Raw genomic sequence first — 10790 nt, 5'->3', positions numbered from 1 at the left:
GCTATATGGTTGACAAGAAAAAGTGAATTGAGTGATAATAGTTGGGGGCCTTAAGCACATTTTCGCGCAAATTCATCTAAAAGCGCCAAATTTGGCACAGATGTAGCTCAGGTCATACCGAAATGATTTAGCTAGGGCGCCGGAGCCAGCAACCCTCGGGGCCAAGATGGCGGCCAAATCCAATATGGCCGCCGCCCGAAAAGGGTTCCGGCTTTAACTTTTGAACCACATGAGATACAAATACAAACTTGATATGTTTTTCAGCTTAATTGATCATGAGAAACACATAGGAATGTTTATATTTATGACCCAGTATATCTGGACCCCTCGATCCTCCAATTCCAATATGGCCGCTGTCCAAAAAAGCAGTTTGGGCTGCAGTATGGGGCCTTACACACCATTGTCGCGCAAATGCATCTACAAGCACCAAATTTGGCACAGATGTAGCTGAGGGGATACTGAAATGATTTAGCCAGGGCGCCCGAGCCAATGGTCCCTGAGACCAAGATGGCGGCCAAATCCAATATGGCCGCCGCCTGAAAGGGTTTTGGCTATAGCTTTTGAGCCAGATGAGATACAAATACAAACTTGATGTCTGTTTTACCTTTTTTGACCATGGGAAACCCATAGGAATACTTACATTTATGATTGGGTATATCAGGACCCCCAAATTCCCTAAATTCAATATGGCCGATGTCCGAAAAATGGTTTTGGCTACAAATTTTGAACCAAATGCGCTACAAATGAGGATGTGGTGTCTATTTTATGTTTATTGACCACAGGAAGTCCATTGGCATATTTATATTTATGCTTGTGTAAGTCTGGAACCTGTATTCTTTTCAAGGCTGTGGTTGAAAATCTTTTTTTTTTTACCACAACTTTGAAGGTTATTCTCAATTTTGATTCATTTCCTTATAAAAGTGAAATGGTTTTCAGTGTACCACAGGTAAATACATTTCAAAGTGTAATCATATAAGAAAGAATAAAACACAATTATTATTGCAAGGCAATATTTCTATTATGTTAAATTATTAAAATAATAATATAGTAAATTTTTCCAAAACTCTTAAAGGTTTGCTAAGCATAACAAAAAAACAGCAATAACATAAACAACAGTGAATTCTCATGGTCTCTCACATGAATTATCATTATCACTCACAATCACTGGATCTCTCATTGTCTTCACCATCATTGTTTGTACAAGAACCCTCACATGCACATATAGAAGTGCAACGAACTCCGGCTTTACAGCACTTACAGTGCCCTCTACATGCTGTCTTGCAGCCACAGTGAAGGAGAATGGTGCAGGCTTTACTGGCGTCTCCGAGATTAGTCCAGTAAGGTTCCCAAGTCTTTCTCGTAGAGTCCCGAAACCATCCCCATGCATTAAACTCTGGGATATCTTGCTGGACAGCGGTTGCCTGATTCCAGTAGAAGCTGGCCTGCAGCAGTGCTCTTTTGATGTGCTGAATCAATGCAGCTTGGGTGGGTGGCAGGTTCTCGAGAGACTGATGTCTAGCTTCATCTACACGGCTTGAAACACAGGTCTTGCTGTACATGATGAGCTCATGTGACAGATTCATAGCTCATGGTCCAAATGGTCCGGCCAACTACTTAAAAAAACATTCCATGACTACGTTAACACCAATATTGCTGGGTTTGTGAGGTCACACATGAGCTATGAATCTGTCACGTGACTGGATATTGTGTTTGACACATATCCAGAGGAGAACCTCAAAACACAAACTCACCAACGCAGAGGAACCGGATCAAGAACTAAAGGAGATAGGAGAACTCCAATTCCAAAATGTAACTGGATATATCTATTATATACAGTATATACTGGATATATTGTTATATATTTAACTATTTGGATATATCAGTGAAGAGATAACCAAGCATGGCATGTCAGGTAAACTCCTCCTTTCCACCAAGAAAGATGCTGTACTCTCCAACAGACCAGGGTATGACATGTCTGCCCTTCAGCCTTGTAATCATCCAGAAGCACTAGAATAATCCTGCATCTTGCACATGCTGGGGCCAATGGCCATAAAAAGGCATTTGTCCAGACTGTCGACAGCGATGTTGTCATCCTTGCCATCCGCTTCTTCAACACACTCGGCCTCACAGAGCTCTGGATCGGCTTTGCAGGTGGAAAAAACTATAGGGACATTCCTGCTCATGAAATCAGCAAGAATAGAATAGAATAGAATGAGGCATTTATATAGCGCTTTCATATGTACTACTGTACACCCAAAGCGCTTTACAATCATATCAGGGGTCTCTCCTCAACCACCACCAGTGTGCAGCATCCACTTGGATGATGCGACGGCAGCCACAGAACAACGGCGCCAGTGCGCTCACCACACACCAGCTATAGGTGGAGAGAGGAGAGAGAGTGATAGAGCCAATTCAATGTAAGGGGATTATTAGGAGGCCATGATTGGTAAGGGCCAATGTGTGGAATGTGGCCAGGACACCAGGGTTACACCCCTACTCTTTATGAGAAATGCCATGGGATTTTTAATGACCACAGAGAGTCAGGACCTCGGTTTTACTTCTCATCCGAAGGACGGCAAGGATCTTGGTCCCCAGAAGTCACTAGCCTTACCACTCTTCCACGCTTTAACAGGCTGTGACACAACCTCACCCTTTCTGTGCCATGGGAAAAATAGTGCATGGGCAGCTTGGGAGGCAACACCAGATCTCACAGAATCTCTGGTTACCCTCACCTTGGAGCCTGAACAGATCAACAATGACGTCCATGTCCAAAGACTGGAGCGTATGGTCATCATCATGTACAGCAAGAGCTGTGGTTCCAGCCGTGTAGATGAAGCTAGACATCACCTTTTCTCGAATGGTACCAAGTCTTTCGAGAACCTGCCACCCACCCAAGCTGCATTGATTCAGCACATCAAAAGAGCACTGCTGCAGGCCAGCTTCTACTGGAATCAGGCAACCGCTGTCCAGCAAGATATCCCAGAGTTCAATGCATGGGGATGGTTTCGGGACTCTACGAGCAAGACTTGGGAACCTTACTGGACTAATCTCGGAGACGCCAGTAAAGCCTGCACCATTCTCCTCCACTGTGGCTGCAAGACAGCATGTAGAGGGCACTGTAAGTGCTGTAAAGCCGTAGTTCGTTGCACTTCTATATGTGCATGTGAGGGTGCTTGTACAAACAATGATGGTGAAGACAATGAGAGATCCAGTGATTGTGAGTGATAATGATAATTCACTGTTGTTTTTTATTTTATTGCTGTTTTTTTGTTATGCTAAGCAAACCTTTAAGAGTTTTGAAAAAATTGACTATATTATTATTTTAACAATTTGATATAATATAAATATTGCCTTGCAATAATACTTGTGTCTTATTCTTTCTTATATGATTACACTTTGAAATGTATTCACCTGTGGTAAACTGAAAACCATTTCACTTTTATAAGGAAATGAATCAACATTGAGAATAACCTTCAAAGTTGTGGTAAAAAAAAAGGATTTTCAACCACAGTCTTGAAAAGAATACAGGTTCCAGACTTACACAAGCATAAATATAAATATGCCAATGGACTTCCTGTGGTCAATAAACATAAAATAGACACCACATCCTCATTTGTAGCGCATTTGGTTCAAAATTTGTAGCCAAAACCGTTTTTCGGACAGCAGCCATATTGAATTTAGGGTTATTGGGGGGTCCTGATATACCCAATCATAAATGTAAGTATTCCTATGGGTTTCCCATGGTCAAAGAAGGTAAAATAGACATCAAGTTTGTATTTGTATCTCATCTGGCTCAAAAGCTATAGCCGAAACCCTTTTAGGCGGCGGCCATATTGGATTTGGCCGCCATCTTGATCTCAGGGACCATTGGCTCGGGCGCCCTGGCTAAATCATTTCAGTATCCCCTCAGCTACATCTGTGCCAAATTTGGTGCTTGTAGATGCATTTGCGCGAACAATGGTGTGTAAGGCCCCATACTACAGCCCAAACTGCTTTTTTGGACAGCGGCCATATTGGAATTGGAGGATCAAGGGGTCCAGATATACTGGGTCATAAATATAAACATTCCCATGTGTTTCTCATGATCAATTAAGCTGAAAAACATATCAAGTTTGTATTTGTAACTCATGTGGTTCAAAAGTTAAAGCCGGAACCCTTTTCGGGCGGCGGCCATATTGGATTTGGCCGCCATCTTGGCCCCGAGGGTCGCTGGCTCCGGCGCCCTAGCTAAATCATTTCGGTATGACCTGAGCTACATCTGTGCCAAATTTGGCGCTTTTAGATGAATTTGCGCGAAATTACCCATTTATGTGCTTAAGGCCCCCAACTATAAAGGATCAACTGATTTTATTTCAGTACTAAAGGAATTAATAAAATCCCGTATCAACATAGAGTACAGTTATTATAAGCTGATAAATGATCTGGAGATGTTCAAATATAGATGGGAAGTTAATCAGTGTATTTGTGAAGTTGACTCTGATGAATGTTTGCAAATTTATATTTGAGTGATGTTTTCTTGTAATTGTGTGACGTTTCACTTAATCCTTTATTTTTCTTTCTTTTTTTTCTCTTTTATAATGTTCATCTATTTTTTTTAATTTTTGTATTAAAGAGACCCTTAAAAAGTAAAAAAAAGTCTCTCTCTCTCTCTCTCTCTCTCTCTCTCTCTCTCTCTCTCTCTCTCCTAAGGTGGGAATTCCTCTTGGTGCAAAAGACCATTAGTTGTGTAGTTGGTTTCTGGTTTCTGGCTTTGACCTTCTCCACTTACTGTTCAACAGCTGTTATTGGTCAAATAATCACAGACAGAAACACATACAGGAGAACTGAGAGCTCTTTAATTATATTAATGATAGAAGAGACAGAATACAGGACAGTCTCTGACTCGATATGAAACACTTCTATAAAGACACAACAATATTACAAATAACTCTCTTCTGATTTCCATGCAAGCTCTGGTTAATATGTGTATATAAACTTAGTACTCTTCTAATATATTCTGTGCACTTTAAATCAAGTCTTTTTAGGGATAGTTCACCCGAAACTGTCCACTGACTTCTAATGTATGGACAAAGAAATCTCTAAATATTGTCTTTTATGTTCCACAGAAGAAAGAAAGTTATCCAGCTTTTGGTCGACAAGAGGGCATATGTACATTGAATCATCTTTGTTATACATTTACATTGAATCATTTAGCAGACGCTTTAATCCAAAGCGATTTACAAATGAGAAAAACAATAGAAGTTGCATAAAAGAGTTTCACGAGTTCACATCTACATATAATTAATACAATAAGTTTATGCGTATTTGGCGTGCTGTCCGGGGGGGAGGGCTCCGAGCTCGGAGTTAGGCCCGAACCCAAAGTACTCCCCCCAGTTGGTAAGTGTAGATGGAACTGGAAGTGTAGATGGAACTGGAAGTGAGGAGATGGGGTGGAGAAGGGATGCTGACAAACTTTCAATGAACAGAGACAGGTCTGATGTGAATTTATACTCTGTCATTGAGTTGATTAGTGATTAATCTCCAGCTGTGCATAATTTGGTTAATTATCTGAACCTGCTCCTCCCGAACTTTGTTAAATAAAACCTCATTTCACGAGTTCACATCTACATATAATTAATACAATAAGTTTATGCGTATTTGGCGTGCTGTCCGGGGGGAGGGCTCCGAGCTCGGAGTTAGGCCCGAACCCAGAGTACTCCCCCCATAAAAGCCAGGTGAGCGCAGGACAGCAATCGTAAAATGATGTGCAATTAATTCCCCCAAAAAGTGCAGGGCATGAGAAGGTATTTACTAAAACGAACTTGACTGTTCGACCGGGAGGGCTCTCGCGACATCCGACGGGAACTTGGATGCTCACGGCATCGGATGGGTAGGCCTCGCCAGCGGAAGGGAGGGCGCCCGCTGGACTCTGTCGGGTGGCTCGACCAGTGCTTCGAAGGGGGCTGGGACACGGGAACAGAACCCTCGTGGCCCGACGAATGGGGAGCCCACACAGTGACATGAGCGCGGCCGTCCCACGACGACTAAGACGGGCAGACTCTCACTGCGATTCGAACGGGAGGGCTCGATCAGCGCTTCGGAAGGGGGACAGAGCCCGGCCCTTGAATGAGAAGCCGTTACGTGTGCGAATGGGGGAGCCTGCCATTGTTTGTAAAAAAACAAAAAAAAACAAAAACTGAATTGTAGATGTTTATTGTATCGAGCTTGAACGCAACGAAACAAGTGATACTGGAAGTGGGTTGGAACTTGGTACTGGTACTGAGAGTGACAATGGATGGAGCGCAGCAGGTGATTGAAATTAATGATTTAATTATGGCTTGGTGAGCGTTTTGATGTGGAAGCGGTTGGATCTGATGTAGGTTTTGAACGCTTCTGATGTGGGCCGAGTAGGGATTTGAACATTGAACGTTTAAACTGTAGTAAATAAAACGAGAGTGGTACAGTTGGATGGGGGTTGGCGGACTGAAAATATAAACGAAGTGACCTTTTTGCTCGATCAGTTTACTACTTGTTTGAAGAAAATATGGTTTCGATATCTACGATCTGTAAATCTGAGATTGAAGGATGGGTATTTGAGTCGACGTTAGATGTGATAGTCAATTTGGAGCGGTGGAGAAAAACCGAAGACAGCTAGGACAGACGTGCTTCCAGTGTGCCGACGGAGTTGGTGGAATGGCATGCGAGACAGAGTGTTGGAATACATTTGGTGAGTATGTCAATTGCAATAGATTGACTGGTATCCGGACGAGTGGGATAAGTTCTTGAACCTTTAATGAGCAGGGATGTTTGAGATTTATTTATGGTGGAGGCGGGCTTACCGTAGACTAATTTATTGAAAACTGAATGCTGGTTAGATAGCTCTAGTAAGCTTTTTATGCTTCTGGCACCAACGTCCTGAATTTCTGGAAAGAGTAATGGGAGAGAGTCAGCGATTTGATTTTGTGCTCCTGGAACGTGTTTGGCAGTCATTACAAATTGATCAAGCGGAGTTCCAGATGAGGCATCTGAGGAGTGGCAATTAGCGCGGGTGAGTAAGAACGACCTTTGTTGATGCAGTGCATAGTTTAATTTGTCGCAATGGACCAGGATTCTGTTAGTTGACCACTTTCCCCTCTGGGAAAGCTGTGACGATGATTGGAAGGAGCTGTCAACGGCTTAAATCGAGGGGGAGAGAGAGATGTAATCGTAGAAAAAGGTTAAGCCATTCCACTGATTAGAGTAAGTTATCCATAAACTCAGGGCGAGGAGGTGCGTGATGAAAGGGCGGCCTTGCGGAATTATGTGTATAGCATGGTTTAGGTGGCCGAGCGGCGAGAAGAATTTGCGCTTGGAATTATTTGGGCAGTCTATGATGTTGGACGGAAGGACTGCCTCCGCTGTGAGACCGATGCTTGCAGAGAAGAGAAAACAGATGCATGCAGTGTCCGCTGGGAGACCAATGCTCGCTGGACAGAAGAGAAAACTTAGATGCATGTTACGGTACATCCTCTGGGAGACCGAAGCTCACTGGACGGAGAAAGGCTGTAGCAGAAAAGCAAGATTAGCCGGAGAAACAGTTCTCCTACTGGAGACACATCCCTGCTAGCAGTAGAGAAAATGAACTGGAGTAACGAATCCTGTGAGAGCAAAGGAAACCTCACTGGTGTGGTAGTAGAGAATTAGCCAGAGAAACAGAGCTTGCGGGAGCAAAGGAGAAATCAGTTCCTGGGAAACAGTTCCTGCAGGAGCAGAGGAGACATTGCTGCTGCGGCAGGGGAGAAAATAGCCAGTAACAGAAAAAAACATGAGAGCGAAGGAAAACCTTACTGCTGTGGCAGTAGAGAATTAGCCGGAGAAACAAAGCTCTCTTGCGGGAGCAGGAGACAGCCTTGTTACAGCAGTATAGAAAATTAGTCCGAGAAATAGAGTTCCTGCGGGAGCAGAGGAGACATCAGTGCTGTGGCAGTGGAGAGAAAATAGCCGGAGTAAAAGAAACCTACGGGAGCACAGGAGACATCACTGCTGTGGCAGTGGAGAAATTAGCTGGAGAAACAGAAAACCTGCGGGAGCAGAGGAGACATCACTGCTGTGGCAAGTAAAGAGTAGAAATGCACTGTTGAATGAGAAAAAATATCAATATATTATATTTTATTGCAGTTGATGAGATACAGTGCTATGCATAAGTTTAGACACCCATGCTAAAGTTGACTAAAAAGAGGAATAAAAAAAATCATCTTTTGGAAATTGAACTTAATGCCTTAATTAAAAAATAGGAAAAATCTAACCTTTAAGGACACCAATTTTCTTTGTGAATGAATAATGTATCGTAAAAAAATAAATGTTCTTCCTTAAAATACAGGGTGCATAGGTCTGGACACCCCTATGTTAAATTCCCATAGAGGCAAGCAGATTTTTATTTTTGAAGGCCAGTTCATGGAGCCAGGATACTATGCATCCAGATAAAGTTCCCTTGGCCTTTGGAATTAAAATAGCCCCACATCATCACATAGCCTTCACCATACCTAGAGATTGGCATGGTTCTCTTACGAGAGTCCTCTCGTACTGCGTTTTATTCAAAACGCTACGGGAAAAGTCTCTTTTCACGAAACACTGAAGCAAAAAATTATCCTTTAATTTTCATATATGTAAAACGCGTTGCGGCAGCAGCAGACAGCTATGGCGAGACGGCTTGCTCGCTCATTGGCTGCTCTGCGGCAACTGCTTAAGCCTATCGAGCGAGGCCTGAGATGACATCAGGCCAATGAGGGCGCTTCGCGCCCTCCTCGGCACTTCCCGCCGAAACGGGCGTGGCTTACCTCTATAAAAGGAGCTCGAGAAGGCTGACTCACTTGATTTTAATCTCTTCAGCGAAGCGCACGCATCGCTGGATCACGTAAGCAAGCGTCGTTCGAAGCAAGCACTTCAGCGGGACGAGCCCTCGAAGCCGCTGGCCAACGCCGCCTTCTACAGCCGTACCTGCTGCGCTTTCCGACGCCTATATCCTTTATTGCTATATTGCTCTGTTTTCTGTGTGTGTGTGTGTGTGTGTGTTCGCTGCAACACTCACCCCTAAAAGAGCTGCGTCTTTTTCAAGACGCCTTCTCATGCAGCGCTCGCGCTCGCTGACAGCGAAATGCCCTCACTCCGAGCCAATTGCCTACGGTGACTCTGAGGACTCGCCAGGCATCCTTCCGAGGCTGCCCTTCCTGGAAGCGGACGGCGGGATTAGTTTTTCTTTACGTTACAAGAAAAGCTACCCTGCCTCCGCGCGCGTCATTCACCAGCGAAGGAGAAAAGAGTGTTCTCAGTCCCACCGTTGGTCGGTCTCACCTCTTTTCTCTCATATTTCTCAGTTCCCTGTTCGGCGACTGGAAATATTATTGCAGCAAGTGAGTCTGTTATAGCACGCTTGCCTGCCAGCAAACGCCGAATAATACATGTTGACGCCGCCTTTGCCGCCAATGCTTCACTCTGTCAGTCCCCTGAAGGCGACTGCAGAGATGCATTTTGCAGACAGCGAGTGCGTAGTACCCGCTTGCCTGCAACCGAACACCGTTTCTACGGTTCCCGTGCGTCACTGGCGAAAGGAGAATGGAGTGTTTTCAGCCCCGCTGAAACTGGGCGATATCCACTCTTCTCACATTCAAAGCCTACATCCCCCTGTGGCTCAGTGGCGGAATTATAGGTTTTCCGCATGGGAGACCGGAGTTCTAATCCCGGTCTAGCGGCATATATTTTTATGCCGCCAATGCTTCGCTCTGTCAGTCCCCTGAAGGCGACTTCGGAGATGCATTTTGCAGCCAGCGAGCGCGTAGTACCCGCTTGACTGCAACCGAACACCGTTTCTACGGTTCCCGTGCGTCACTGGCGAAAGGGGAATGGAGTGTTTTCAGCCCCGCTGAAACCGGGCGATATCCACTCTTCTCACATTCTGGCATATTTCAGGCGTCTGAAAATGTTAGTATTGCATGTCGTGCTTACTCGCATGCCTGCAAGCAAACGCCAGTGTGGATAATACTCGCGCTGACTTTGTCTATGTATCTTCACTGTGGTCCAGTGGTAGATTATTAGACTCTCGCGCGAGGGATCCGAGTTCGAATCCCGGGTCTGCCGGCAGAAAATATTTTGCCGCCGAATGCAAATCACTCTGTTTGTTCCCCGAGAGGCAACTGCAGACGTGTTTGTTTTCGCAGCCCACGAGCACGTGGTGCATGCCTGCAAGCAAACGCCAGTGTGGATAATACTCGCGCTGACTTTGTCTATGTATCTTCACTGTGGTCCAGTGGTAGATTATTAGGCTCTCGCGCAGAGGATCCGAGTTCGAATCCCGGGTCTGCCGGCAGAAAATATTTATGCCGCCGAATGCAAATCACTCTGTTTGTTCCCCGAGAGGCAACTGCAGACGTGTTTGTTTTGCAGCCCACGAGCGAAGTCCCGGCCACGGCCGATGATGCTATATGTGTACAGAAGATGCCCACTGCTTGTGCCCATCCCTACATATTAGCACAGCCCTTCACACAGGGCCCGCGCTCATATATTCGACTCGGGTCGATCACGCACACAACATAGTGAACGTGCCCACTGCCTAGTGCCCACAAACACTATGTTCTGCATGCCTTGTGGTTTCTGTAAAGACGAAACCTGTGCATTCACACTGCTCAGGCAGACAGTGCACTCATTGCAGTAATTGTGCCCGCTCTCCCGCGCCCACACTTACTAACGGTCATTATATGTCCTACGGGACTCGCCCAGCCCTCCCTTGCTCGGTTAAACACCGCAGCGGGGTCGAGCGCAGGCATTCTGCCCGGCTA

This window comes from Scardinius erythrophthalmus, assembly GCF_964197995.2.
Source record: "Scardinius erythrophthalmus genome assembly, chromosome: 9".
Classification (NCBI taxonomy): Eukaryota; Metazoa; Chordata; class Actinopteri; order Cypriniformes; family Leuciscidae; genus Scardinius; species Scardinius erythrophthalmus.
Note: the sequence above shows the minus strand (reverse complement) of the source record.